Source organism: Falco punctatus, assembly GCF_963210335.1.
Source record: "Falco punctatus genome assembly, chromosome: 7".
NCBI lineage: Eukaryota > Metazoa > Chordata > Aves > Falconiformes > Falconidae > Falco > Falco punctatus.
The window spans coordinates 57743616-57757559 of record NC_137587.1 but is presented as its reverse complement, the minus strand read 5'-3'; the positions used below and the strand labels follow the sequence as shown (position 1 = coordinate 57757559).

At 47.1% G+C, this 13944-nt stretch overlaps 1 protein-coding gene across 4 annotated transcripts in view; it reads right to left on the bottom strand.

The window, feature by feature from the left end:
- The window catches only part of SEMA6D (semaphorin 6D), a 226878-nt gene that overhangs the window by 28499 nt on the left and 184435 nt on the right, over positions 1 to 13944 (bottom strand). The window contains exon 1 of one of the 4 annotated variants that reach the window (XM_080394672.1): positions 2799 to 3150. The exons of 1 other annotated variant lie outside the window; for it this stretch is intronic. The gene's annotated coding sequence lies outside the window, so the exon portion shown is untranslated. Of the gene's footprint in view, positions 1 to 2477; positions 2642 to 2663; positions 2755 to 2798; positions 3151 to 13944 lie in introns of those variants that run through there. 2 more of the 4 variants (XM_080394660.1, XM_080394659.1) reach the window with 2 other exon arrangements.

Sequence of the window (13944 nt, the reverse complement as noted above, 5' to 3'; positions counted from 1 at the left end):
CAGCAGTTTTGACGAAAGCAACATCTGAACTGTTTTAATTACATACAGAGCTGCTAAGACTGAAAATAACTTGTACTACCCAATGCAAGTAATATGCCTTCCATCTTTTCTTAATTACTTGTGGAGTAAATTATCACTTCATCCAATGGAAAGACATCCAATATTTTTTTTTCAAACTGGAATTATAGGTCTAAGACATGAGTATGTAATCAGCCACCACCTTCTCTGTTCAGTAAGCAAAGCAAACACATCTAGTATTCCTTGAAAAACATCAGACCACAACATAAGTCAGCTTAATGTAAGCTTACATGAGCACAGAAGCTATTGATGCAACTGTTTCCTTTGTCTTACAAAGAAAGACTAGAATTGAAACAGCCTGTCGTGCCACTTCTATGACATTTGATGAAAAATGACCATATTCACATAGGATCTCCACTTGACTTCAGATTTCAAATTTATTTTTTTCCAGAAAGAAGCATAACAAAGGCATTTCAACATTTCTGTACAGGTTCTGTCCAGCTAAATGGGCTTCAACCAACTTCAAGGGACGCTGAATCCTGTGTTAAGTGCAGTAATTTTTTTAAAATAACTTAAACCCCATAAAAATCAAGAGCTGTAATCCTGTATGTGACCAACTGAAGTAAGACCAGAAGATACGTTATTACAAATGCCTAAAAGACGCTTTGAAGTGAGCTGCTATGACGTCCTTTTCTTTACCTTCACAGATCTCGTATGACAGGACCAATCAGATCAAAGACCAATTTAGTCAGAATTAATTGCATCTATAATTAAGCATTCTATCTAAATGAGCGCTCTTCGTAAGTCTACATCAAAGTTACGGTGGCTCCAAGGGCTAAAGCATCTGCTCTGATAGCCAGCTCAGACTGGCCGTTCAGGGGAGGTGGGGATGCTCAGATGGTCCAGCTCTGAGGGCACGACAGGCAGGGGAAAAACCCACAGCCACACAGCTGGTTCGTCAAGCTTTGACAGGGCCATCACCGTATTCCTGGCACACACTCCTGCATCACACAAAGCACGTTTAGAAAATGATGTTATCTTTGTTGCATCTCGACCATAAAGGAAAACAGGTAGTGACAGACTGCGGGATATGAGGGAAGGAAGGTAGCTGTTCCCTAGAACTAAAGGTGTGGATGGAAGCAAAAAGCTAGTTAAATAAACCGATTTAGAGCCTCTAGGTTATACTTTTTTGGCTGTCCTGAGCTACATAATTCAGAGCATTAATTAATTCTTACTGCAAACTTTTTCTTCCTGTTTTTAAAACAACTGAGCTTTATATTAGTTACTACAAGAAGTGTTAAAGTTCATGATTATATAGAAAAGGAATCAGAGCAAGCACTCAACTGGCAATTTCTACTTATCTAAGCCAGAGTAAATGTTTATACAATATCTGCCAACATAACAAAATATGCCTGTCACTTACCACATTAAACATGATTACATACAGCTTAATTTACTGAATAGCAACTTAAGCAGACTTTGGAGGTGCACGGAATTTTACAGTATGAATAAAGCAGGAAAAACGCCTATTCTCTTTTGCCACAAAAGTGATTGCAAAGCTTTACAATGGGCTTCCTGTTGCACTTGGAAAAAGGAGAGAACCTCAGAAAATTCTGTGTGAAAGTATCTGTATGTGAGAGCAACAGACCAGCAGCAAAAGCCTCCAAGACAGAAGGAAGCTGTTCCTTCAAATAATACTTAAGTCTTTTCTTAAGAATGTTTATTGATTCATTAACGATATGGAACACAAAGGTATCCCGATAAGGATGCACGTTTTTCCCCAAAGGAAATAAAACCAGGGAAAACCCCCACCACCCATTTACAGAGCACAGAACGGCATTTTGGTGGAAGTTTGCTTTAATTCCGGCACATTATGTGTGAAGCGTGTGTGTGTGTGTGTGCACGGATGAGCCACAATACCATCTGCACAGCAAGTGCCACATATGTGAGCGTTACGAGCCATCACCGCCGCTGCTATGCTCAGAAGTAGATACATTCTACGCCACGCACACACACAAATACAAGTGACTTTACGCACCCAGGGCTGAATTTTGCTGCCCTGACCCTCCCGGCCATGCAGGCAGCATCCCGGCCGCCAGTGGGGGACAACTCGCAGACCAGCAGAAACCCACTAAAAAACAGCTGTATCCACCGAACAAGTAGGATCTCCAGCGGACCGCCCGGATTTTCGGCAACCCCGGCCTGAGGCGCCGCACCGCCCTCTGCTACTCACAGGATACACTGGCACGGCGCTACACGGACCCCAGCACGGCCGCCCCCGCAGCCCCCGCGTAACACCCACCTAGATAGAGCTGCGTGACCTTCCCTTTTCATCCCGGGCTTATAAATAATAAAGAAGGCTTTAAACCCTTCCTAATTGCTCTCTGCAAGCCGCTGTATCGGTTTCTGCAGCACCCGAGCGCCCCCTCCCCCCCCCACAAAGTTTCTCCGCTCCGCACCTGAGCGGCGCGATGCGCACGGCGGCGGCGGCGACCCCGGCCCTGCGCGAGGGCAATTGCGGCCGCCTCCGGGATTCGTTTCCATCCGTAACCGATGGGGAGCTCGGAACACGGTTCCCGCCGCCTCCCAGCGACCGGCTGCTGCGGGGAGCCCGTAAATCACTCCCCGCCGCTGCCTCAACTCACCCCGAGCGCCGCGGGGTGATCGCGCCGGGGACAAACCGAACGGCTCCGCTGCGGCTGCGGCGCCCCCCCGCCCGGCCCGGCCAGCGCCGGCACCCGCCGCGGCCGCCCGCTCCGCTCGGCAGCGCCCCCGCGTACCTGCCGCTGCCGCCGCCGCCCGCCGGCGGGGCCGCCTCCTCCGCCCGCTGTCCCCCGCCGGGCGCCCCATCCCGGCGCTGCGCTCCGGACCGAGCCGCGCCAGCGCGGGGGCGGGGCCTCGCAGGACCCGCCCCCCGCCCCCTCCCGGCCTCTAATGTATCGACTCCCGCCCGCCCCGGGCCGCGCCCCGCCCCCCCCGCCGCGCCAACAGCGCCCCCGCCCCGCCGCGCCCGCTGCCAACTTTCCGGTGTGTCCGTCCGCCCCCGGCGCGGCCCCCGGCGCCCCCGGCAGCGCGGCCCCGCCACGGCGGGGGGGCCCCGCCCCGGCCGCTGACCCGCGCCTCCATCCCCCGCTCCCGGCCGCGGCTGCGTGCGCGGAGCCGCCGCAAACTTCGCCTGTAGTTCTGCCGCTGCCGACCCACCTCGGCCAACCCTGCCACTCCGCCTCCAGCCCCCCCGCCCGCAGCCCCCTGCCCCCCCCGCCTCCAGCCCCCTCCGCCCGCAGCCCCCTGTCCCCCCCGCCTCCAGCCCCCGCACCCCCTACTCACAGCCCCCTCCACGTCCAGTCCCCGCCCCCCCCATGCAGCCCCCTGCGCCCCCCGCCGCCGCGGAAAGAACCTCGGGGCGAAGCCGCGGGCAGGGCACCCCGCTCCGCACCCGCGGTGCCGCCGCGCAGCGCCGGTCATTCCTACTTGGAAAGGAAAAAGTCCCAGCGAGCGATGCCATTGCGCGGGGTAACGAGCCTCAGTTTTGCAGAGGAGTGTTTCGGGGGTGTGTGGGGGTGGGTGTCCTTGAAGTGACATCTTTCTAAGTGCCTCTCCAAAATCCCCACAGATAGTCCAGAAACAAAGGGTTTAATCCCAGAAATGAAGTCCAGGAAATAGCTGTCACTAATTCATTTTTCTTCGCATGAAAGATAAATTAATTAAGGCTTACAGTGCCACGAAATATTTTGGATGCCCCTGTGAGGAAAAAAAATAATAAATAGGCTTAGTTGCCAAACTGTATCATCTGTGCCTGTTTGACTGGAAATCAGAAAAAATCTGAGTAAAAAACATTTTTGCTGGGGAAACATCCGTGTGGCTCACATGTGACTCCCAGGTCCCTGCCCTGAGCCGCACGCTGCCACCACCGGCTGCCACCATCGCGAGCCTTGGAAGGCTGGCACTTCGTACTCCCAATTTTTTGGGCTGATCCTGCAGGTTTTTCCGCATGCAGCAGTCACAGCGGGAGCGTTGCCTCTTGAGAACTGATTCATCCAAGGAAGGGCGCCAGGATTTGGCCCATAGTAAATCCTCTTTAGAGATGATGCCAACAAAATCTCTCGGCCATGGGAATAGGACGTTTTTGGCAACTCCGTCCCTTGGCTGTCTCTCTCTGATGTTTCCTAGTGGTGACAGGCTAAAGGCGAGATCATTACGGGCTTCCTCACAGCAAACACAGCACAGCTATGTTGCACCCCAGGAGCTGCCGCCTGGTTAAAGGTGCAAGGACGTTTGTTATTTTCCCTTAAAACAGCCCTAATCTGGAAACCATCAAAATCTGCACAGTGCATAAAAATGCTGCGATAGAGCCTACCCGCTCGGTTAGGAATCAGATTGCAACCTGAGGACAAAAAAGCTTAGAGTGCCTCAAAGAGGAGGATTTGGCTCACAGATTAGCTCCGTGGCCTTTTCGCTGGAAGTCAAACACCAAGCAGACCCACCGCCGTGTGGATTTATGGAGGGTCTGGGCACCCAGGTGCAAGATACCCACACCAGGACGTTACAGCTGGGGTTTGCTTCTTGGATTTTGAAATGCTTGCTGGTGGTGCCAGCCAGAAAAAACGCAGTCCTAGAAAAGCCACCCACCTCTTCATTTGAGACATGGTTCTTGTGACGGGCCTGGCCATTCGCACCGCCGGGGCACGGAGGCATGGCACAGCCTGCGGCATCTGCTTGGGTCGTGGCTGCGCACTCCCCTCCGCTCTGAGAGGGGCAGCTGGTGGGAACAGACCTTTCTTCTCCACTATACATCCCAGCCGCAAGCTGACTCAAGGCTTCCATATATCAGGATGAGAGATTAATACAGCTTAAATCTCCTTCTGCTTCAATTAGGCAGATGACACTATGCTGAGAATCTGATCGCGTTCCTGCAGGGCACAGGGTTTCAGTCTAGGACAGCATTTTAGAGGATTTTGGCATAGCCAAGACTAATATCTTGTGTCTGCGTTTAAATATGGTAGTTTATTATAGTTTCAAAATTTGCTGCATGGCTAGAAACCACTTTATGTAAGGATTTAAAGCATGTGCACTTACAATACGTGTGCAGTCAGGGAATTACACAGCCACAGGTTTTTAAACACAAATACATGCAGGCTCCTATTGATATGATAAACTATCAGTAACATGTGCTGCAAAGCTTCTTAAATCCTCATTGACACAACAGAGCACTATTGTGTCAATAGTGAGCAGATTAATGGGGTATTGTCAGGCTATTTCGGGCCTTAACTTTCATTTATCCTAAAACTTGTTCTTCATTGTAACTCTTAACCTTTGTATTCTGCCAACACAGTTCTTGTCACAAATATACTAATGGAATTAAAAGAAACCTGGCTTTTAAATGTTAATTACCTCTAGAATGATTGATTTGTAAAAGAAACACATCAGCAGAATCTGAAAGTACAGAGGCACGATAAAATGGAGCGAGTGTCAGCCCAGGAGGCAGAAACGCTGGAGGACCAGCTCTGGCTCCATGCGCCTGTCCCTCCCTCTGAGATGGTAATGAGAGCACTTACTCACCTATCGCACAGGTATAGTTTATGGATTATTCCTATTGTCTAAAGTACTTTTCACCCTCTAAGTGTTTTACAGACTTAGGCAACACTCGTTCATGAATTTGAAAATGTAAGCAAAATACTCAAAATTTACATACAGATAAAAGAACCACCATCTGTTAGAACAACAAATTGAGTTTTTGCTTCATTAAAATACAGATAATACTAAACTAATATGTGTTTAAACCAGACATTTCATTCTGCTTGAATGCCTCCATTGGGTTTATAACCAAGGCTGAATTGATTTCAGCAAGCAGAAGCGTTCATTACAATCACTGCTTCAGCCACACGGTGATTTGGTACGCGCAGTGCAGGGCAGTTTGCACGTTGGGAAACACTTTCCGAGCACGGCTGGCTGGGAAAGTGTGAGCAAACGGTGCATCCCTAGGAAACACCAAGCGCTGAGGGGAATGGTATGGATGGTTTCCCCCTGCCCGAGCCAGAGCTGAACCAGTGACTCAGCACAGTGCACGGCTTCTGAATGAAATATGAAACTTGTATTTTGAGGACGTGTTCATTTAAGCTGTGTCATTTCCAATAAAAACAGCAAACGTCAGTTACAGAAGGATGGTCAAATCACAGTAATGCCAGGAGGCGTTGATGTTATATCCTAAGAGTCATTATAATTTAGCTAAATATTTTCCTCTTCCGTTCTCTTTTTTTCCTGCAAAAAGGCACCACATTTTGCCAGTGCATACAGACACCTGCCTATGGCATGACATTGTATAGAGGAATAGGTACATAATTTAATATGCGTCAGATATATAATTTCCGATGAAGTAGATATGCACAGGTTTTATATTCACTGGCCTTAAATCTGAGTTGCAAAGTGCGGATGTTATGACTTACCTTGACTGTAATTAAGTTTGATAATAAAAGAGAGTAGAATTTATTTATTATAACTGCATAAAATTTGTTCGACTATTTAAGGTGCTATTCAATGAATAATGCTCCCATAGCAGGGGTAAATATTAGCCTGCCTGATAATATTAGTGTCTATTAACAACCTAGAAAAGTTATTTTCATACAGCTCTGGTTTTATGTGCCTTCGCGCCTTCTCAATATCTGGGGAGCCATTGCACGGGGCAGGGCAGGCGTGTATAGTATGTGAATAAGTGTAGAACAATTTCCCTTTTCATCCCTATTGACCAGTGAAGAATTCTCTTCTTTGGATTTTTAAGAACGTAAATGTAGAAAGTGGGAAACTCAAGCTAAAATGCTTTACAGCTCATCACCGGAACAGGGTTAAAGCCGCATAAGCTGAAACTGATCGCTCATTGCGATCACGGTTAGCCTGGACAATGCAGAATTACATGTTTTCTAATGCTTACCTCTGTTAGATGAATGCCTGCTGTTCCTGGCTTTAGCATCCAGCCTCCATGAAACCCTTGCTGAAGTTATTGCCTATTTGTAGCCACTTACTCACCCCTGTACTCCATGGTTTAGATCCCAAGAAGATGGGTCTTCAGTCTGCCTGGAGTGCACTTAGATCCTATCCCTGTTCCATCACCCTGAACCTTGTTGCCTGGGGACAGACAGGTGAAAATCCCAGTGTTTGGCTGGCAAAGCGATATAACTGAGCCAACTGTTTTCTTTCTCCTTAAGTCCTGCTGGTAGCAGTATCAATGCAAGTCAGAAGTGTGACATTTCAGAACATTGTCGCTTGTGATTTACACCAATAGGCTAAAAATAGCAAATTGTTAATATAACAAGGCTGTGCTGTGTTGATACAGGCAAATAATTGGTTATAAGTCAAGTACTGTATCAAGGGTGGTAAGTTTAAGAAAAGACATCCTAATTTGATCCTTGTAAAGAGTATCCGATTCAGGTAGCACCTAAGTGTAGCTCTTCATAAAACCTGAAGGAAAGAAAAGAATTCTCTCCTGTTTTCCAAATGACGTGCAACTCCCCCTTTTTCACCTAAAAAAGGCGAAAATCACCCTTGCCAGTTGTCAGAAAATTAATAAGAGGCACTTAAAAGTGATTAGCATTTTGTAAAATGTAGGAAGACACAAAACAGTTTCAATGCTTTCTTTTAGCATCTTCTTGGGTACTGTGCTGAGAATCGTTTTGAAAGAATTTCTGACTGTCAAAACTTCAATTTATCATCATTGTTCTCTTTTTTTTATATCTTTCTAATCTGCCTCCTCATTTGGAGGGATGTGTAGAAATCTCAGGTTGTATGCCTGTCACTTGAAGGCGTAGTGATAATTTTCTGCTAACACTGATGGGCTGTGCATCCAAACTTGGCAACTTCATCCTGGCTCTGTATAGGATCAGCATGTGCATATGCTTCCACTCTCGTCATTTATCTTTCCAGCTGGTGTAAGGAATGGGTCCACTCGGCTATGCCATACCCACCCACGATCACCTGACATCAGCTTACCTTGAGAAGCATACAGAACACTATATTGAATATTTAAGCGATAAATCTAATAGCTGCTCTCAGTTCTTACTTAGGCAAAAGTCCGACTGAAATTCAATACACTGGCTCTCCAATTCCTCCCATCTACCTCTGGGGAGGTAAAGGAGATGTGCCAGTAATTAATAAAAATAATTGGGAAAATAATACTTTTTTAAATGCCTTGGCAGTATACTGTGGGGGTCAGCCAGCGGGGATCACGTGGGATCCTGCACGGATGAACCTGAGGCCAGAAATTCCCCCTCTGCAGAGGCTGTGGGGCTGGCGGAGCCCCATGTCAGCCATGGGGAAGAAATAGACACAGACACAATATTTGTGATGTGTTGTCCTGTGTATTTTCCTACTTGAAACATGCTTACAGTGAAATCTGGATGGCTGTACGTCAAAGTTAAGAAAAGGGATTCAAGCAATAAACTAACTGGGCACAGGCCTGTAAAACTGGTCTTTCCGGCCTGCAAGCTCCCAGTCAGGGCCGACGCTGAAACCCGGCGCTCAGGCCAGCGGTTCTGGCCATGGCGCTCTCCTGCAAAGGTCACGGCAATGGTAGGATGTGATTAATTCCTGGTCCTTGCAAAAGAATAATCTTGTAAAAAAACTGATCCCACAGAGGGACAGCTGTACAGGGCAGAGCTAGGAACAGGAGAGCCAAGCGGAAGGCATTGCCACGGAGCCCTCTGGCACGGAGTGGGGGGTGCTGCCAGCTCCCCTCAGCGCTCACTGAGAGCAGGATCAGGATCACTGAAAGCAAGAAAACGCCATTTTCTGTACAATGGGTTAGGTATATTACGTCACCTGTCTTTTGATAGGGGATTAATTTCAGACATCTAAGGTATTATCAACAAAATATTGTACTTGGATTTAATGGCACACTTCCGAGGTGATCTTCCTCACAGCCCACAATTTTCATTTCCAAAATTTCTTTTGTCATACTGCTACTCAGTACAGCTCCACCGTCTGCAGGGTTTACCTACGCTTTTCCTCACTAGTAGTAAAATATGATGCCATTTCCAGGCATAGACAGAGGAAAAGAAGTATTGGTAACAAATCTATGTTCATGGCATATAATCACAAGACGACAAGACACTTAATGTTATCTGTTTATGTTATATATAGCACCTACTGTTACACAAAATCGCTTTTCAGTCCCATTTTAGGGGATTACCTAATCCTGTAATTGATTCTGTGTGACGAGTCCCCCTTGTCCTATGGAGACCCAGTGACCTTCAGAACAGGGACAGGCCTGAAAACAGTCCATTATTTCACTGTTATTTATGTGTAAATTACAAGATAATGTGGGATGGGAACAGATGATAATTTTATCTTTTTATTTACTTCACTGGGCTCAGATTTTACATGTTTTTTGTCCCGGCCCAGAAGAAAAATGACTCCCTGTCAGTAAGAATGACCAAGGACAAGACTGGTGTTTTCTTTAAGGTAAATCAAGTAGTCCCTTAGAAACTCAGCTGATCATACAGGTTCCCAAACCGCTCAGAGCTACAGTAAAGCTACTATCTACTGTAACTGCCACATCTCAAATCTTGCAGTTAAGGGGTGAGGCAATTGCTCACTGGTTATAAATACCAACAGATTAGTTTATCTATAGATTGGTATCTTATTACTCATTCCAGAGTCCATAAAATTCAACACGAATCAGCTTGGCTTCCTGTATCAGCAATCCCATCCTGCACAAAGGTGAGTCCACAGGTACTGGCTGATGACATTTTATGGTTGTGGAGGTTTTAGTATCACAGAAAACAAGCAATGGGGCATGCGTGCATGTGTAGGCTTACACAGACACATCCACAGACACACGTAAGCCTTGCTCCTTTGCTGTCCCACCAAATATAACTCCCTGGATTAAGGCCTTAAATAAGACTCTAAGAATGTAATTTAGTACAGTCTGAATCTCCCTTGGGCAAGCCTGAGGTGGCTCCTTGGGCTGTCACAGCTAAGCAGCTGTCCAGCCTGACGCTAGCTCAGGGGCCAAAAACCTGCCTCATCTGGGGGACAGTAAAACACTTGTCAAGGATCAGACAGACATTGTTCATGGCTGATGGAGGGAGGGTGCTTAGAAAATAGTTAATGCCAGTAATCACTAAGAATAGAAAGGTAAACAAACTGCTTGTAAATGTGTGTTTGCTCGAACTCTGAAATAAAGCCTTACCACGTTTCCCCTGTGCATTCCTGACCAGCAAGGGGGTGGACTCTCATCCTGGGTTTGGGGAAAGATGATCAAACTATTTACTTACGCCTCTGTGACACACACAGAAAGTTCACAGCCCACACACCATCAGTTATGACAGGACTTGGCACGTTAACTTGAGTTTCTTTTTAGCGTATGGCCCTTGACATCTCAGTATCTGACTTGAGCCTACGATATTGTGTTCTTGAGGCATAGGTGGACACCTTTGATTATTTTTTTCAACACTTACGGCCTTATCTAATATTGCAGTTTGTTTGAAAAAATGACTTCTAGATCTGGTGTACTCTCGTGTGCTAGCTGTGGGCTGAAAAATCTGCGGAGATTTCTATTCAATAACCATAACAGAGCCATCCATGAAAGGTTTGCTTTTCTCTGTTCTGTGCTTTGCATGTTAGTGCAGAAGAAAAATTTCCACTTACAGAAAGTGAGTGAGTACAAACAATTATTATTCTCTAGATACCACATTATCAAACCGAAGCGGTGAAAGTGAGTGCAGGTGGCTTTGATCCTTTGGAGTTACTGCTACTCCTTCCCCCCCACGGACATTTGAAATGGGGCACCATGTCTGAGAGCCACCCTCATATTACTGATCCTGGGACATCTCTTACTACTTTTCTTTCATGGGTGTAAAATGACATATTTTCGCCTTTGAGGTGACGGTAGGTGAGAAGGAGCTAGGTGGCCCATGTCATCCCCACGTTGTTTCACTGATCACAGTCTGCCAGCTGCTTGTATGACTATGCATGTCAGCCCACTAATCTTGAGTGATGCAAAGCTCCACGGAGTCTGGGGAAATTCCATTGTCTGTGACAAGTCATGCAGGAAACAGTCATGCAAAGGAGCTGTCAGGGAGGGGGCTTGGTCTAGAAGAGGAGGGGTGTGTGGGGTCAAAAGTGTAGAAAGCGCTTTGGATCCAAGGCAATATAAATTAGCAGTGGCACCTATTCTATCCCACAAAATCTTGTTGCAGCACATACTGGAAGAATTAACATAGGAAAAATATACAACAAAGAAGTAACCAGTGATCATCAAGTTACTACTAAATCCCCTGGATGGTGCTTGACTTGGAAAAACAGGTTCAGGTAGGAATGCCAATACTATTATCTGACGTGGCTCAAAAAAAAAAAAAAAAAAAAAAAAAAGAGTAAGCCGTGACATCTCCATTCTTGGCAAAGCACAGAGACTGCTGCAGGCACTCTGTTCCCTCTGCTGCTTGCAGTGATGCAGTCGTGGCTGCCGTGGCTTTTAGCTACAGATGTCCTCTTTTCTGTGTCTTTGTGGATAAGCGGAGGGTGCGAAAAGTGGTTCTTTATCTGAGAAGCAATGGAAGAAACAGCACTTGTGGCTCCAGCCAAAGTTTTCCAGCTCCTTTTATAGATTTGACTTTTTAAAATTAGTTGCATAATGAGGTGCCAGGATTTTAGCAGCCTGTTATTGCAAATAAATCATTTTATAATAAAGTCTCTACTGTCCAGTAGCCAAAGATAACTACAGGTTATTCTCAGCTTTCCTATCAAAAGCTGTTTCAGAGTTGGGTATTTTATCCGAGTACTTCAGATGCTGCCTGAAGAACTTCCTGTGTTAAGAAGAACCCTGTTTATTTTGTGCATATGTACTTGGCGTGCTGGCGTGGAATGCCTGGTTGGTGCCTTCTCTCCCTGCTGTCATTAGCCACACGTGTGCATCAGGCCAAGAGCTCAACATTAAACCAGAGAGGGACCGAAACGTCTCTGCATCCTCCTGTAGCCAGACCACACAGAAACACTCCCCATATGTGGTAGGGGGGACGCGGCTGCATGAAGCAGAGGCTCAGCTGGCACCCTGCCACCTGGCAAGTCCCCCGGCTCTGCCCCAGGCTTGGAGCGTGCTGCCAGGTGGGACAGCACTTTGTCCTGGCAGCGACGAGAAGAGAGTGGAGCTGGGGGAAGACACCAGAGCAGAGGGGGGAGAAAGCAGATGGTCCAATGCTCAGCCAGGTGACAGGTAATTTAAGAGCAGGTCAGAGCCGAGGTCAAGCTCGGACTCCTATCATGTCACATTGCCAGGAAGCAAGCTCAGGTGAGCTTTGGACATGTCAGGAGAGGGATGTTAGGCCATACGACTTCGTACTACAAGACCCAAGCCAGTAGCTCTCTGAGAGGTGGATTGTGTATCACTCCTGCCCATCAGTAATGTCATGGCGCTGATGTCAGGCTGACAATTTAGATTCAAAAGCCTTCCTAGAAGGATCAGGATAGCACGTGTGCATGTGTTCCTGGGGTTGCTGGCCATCTGGGCTGCTCCTAAAGCCGTGTGGTTTTACACCCTGCCCACGTTTCAGGCATCCTGTATCCAGCATGTCACCAGGGAGATCTGCATGTGCTAACTTGCTCTCTGATCTACACCCCTTCATAGACTTTCAACACAGCCAAAGCCTATGTTCTCCCTAGGATCTTCAAAACCCTTTCAAAAAAGACCTGATGACAGAAAGCCTTGATTTCTGTTGGGACTGCATGAAGAACGCTCTTTTCTCTCAGTTGCCAAACAAACAACAAAAAAGTGAAATGTATTTTTCAAACTCTTCCTTACATATAAAATGTCCTGGCAGGTTTATCATATAATATCCATTGCAGCAGTGGAAAATATCAAAGGGTCATGGTTTGAAATTAAACAAAAAAGCACCCTTTGCTGTCTCAAAAGCAATACACTGTTCCCTCTTCCTCCTTTTCCTTTCTCACCTGCAAATTGCCATGCAGTTTGGTGAAGTAGGATTAAGTAGCCACAATAAACATACCCATGTGAGGCCAGCAAGTGCAAATGGAAGGAATTGCTTTACTTTTTAGCCCAAACCTTCTGTTACTGTGGCAAATGAGATTTTTTTTCTTGCAGCTGACTAACAGAAGCCGATTTAGGCCCTTTGCACTTGCTGCCAGCCAGTGTTCCCATTCCAAAAATAGCCTATTGAAGAAAGAAGTGTCAGTTGCTGTCTTCAACAGGCTGCTTTCTAAACCCATTGTTAGAAGGTACCTACTTCAAATGAAACCTGGCGCGTTACCATGTCGGTGGGCAAAGTGCCACCTAACAGATGGGCAGTGGGTAGGCAATGCCAGGGATTCAGCCTGTAGATCAACCTTGAGTAACAAGGTTGTATTCCCACCTGAGAACGTCAAAGCCTGTAGCTGTGCTCTACCATAACCTGTGTCCTTACACGCATTGCTGCCCAGCCACCTCTACGGAGTATTTAAAACATATTTCTTTGGTGTTGAGCCCATCCTGCTCTGCTCGACAGGGCACCAGGTCTGAGTTTTGGCTGGGTGAGCCTGGCCTGCCACTCTCTGCGATGAAGGTGTGGGCAGGACCGCGTGAGTAGTGTGTGTCTTTCAGTGCCTTTCTCCCCATGGTGGCATTTCCCAGCAAACATGTGGGAAAACACTTCAGAATGCTGTAGTCATGGCAAAAGCTTCCAGAAACTCCTCAGCAGCTGTGGGAACGCTGAGAAACCACAATGTAGGTATCTCTGACTTGGGGTGCGGGAGTCCAGCACAGGGTTAATCTCAGTGCTCAGGTCCCCCCTACACTTAGTGTTAACATACGCCCAGGTATCAGGTGGTGAGAGCAATCCTGCTCTCATTTTGTACTAGTCTCACAAATCCCCGCACTCTCAAGTGCGTCACAAGAGCATCAGGCCTCGATGAACTGGGATTTGTATGCCACAGCCTCAGGAGACG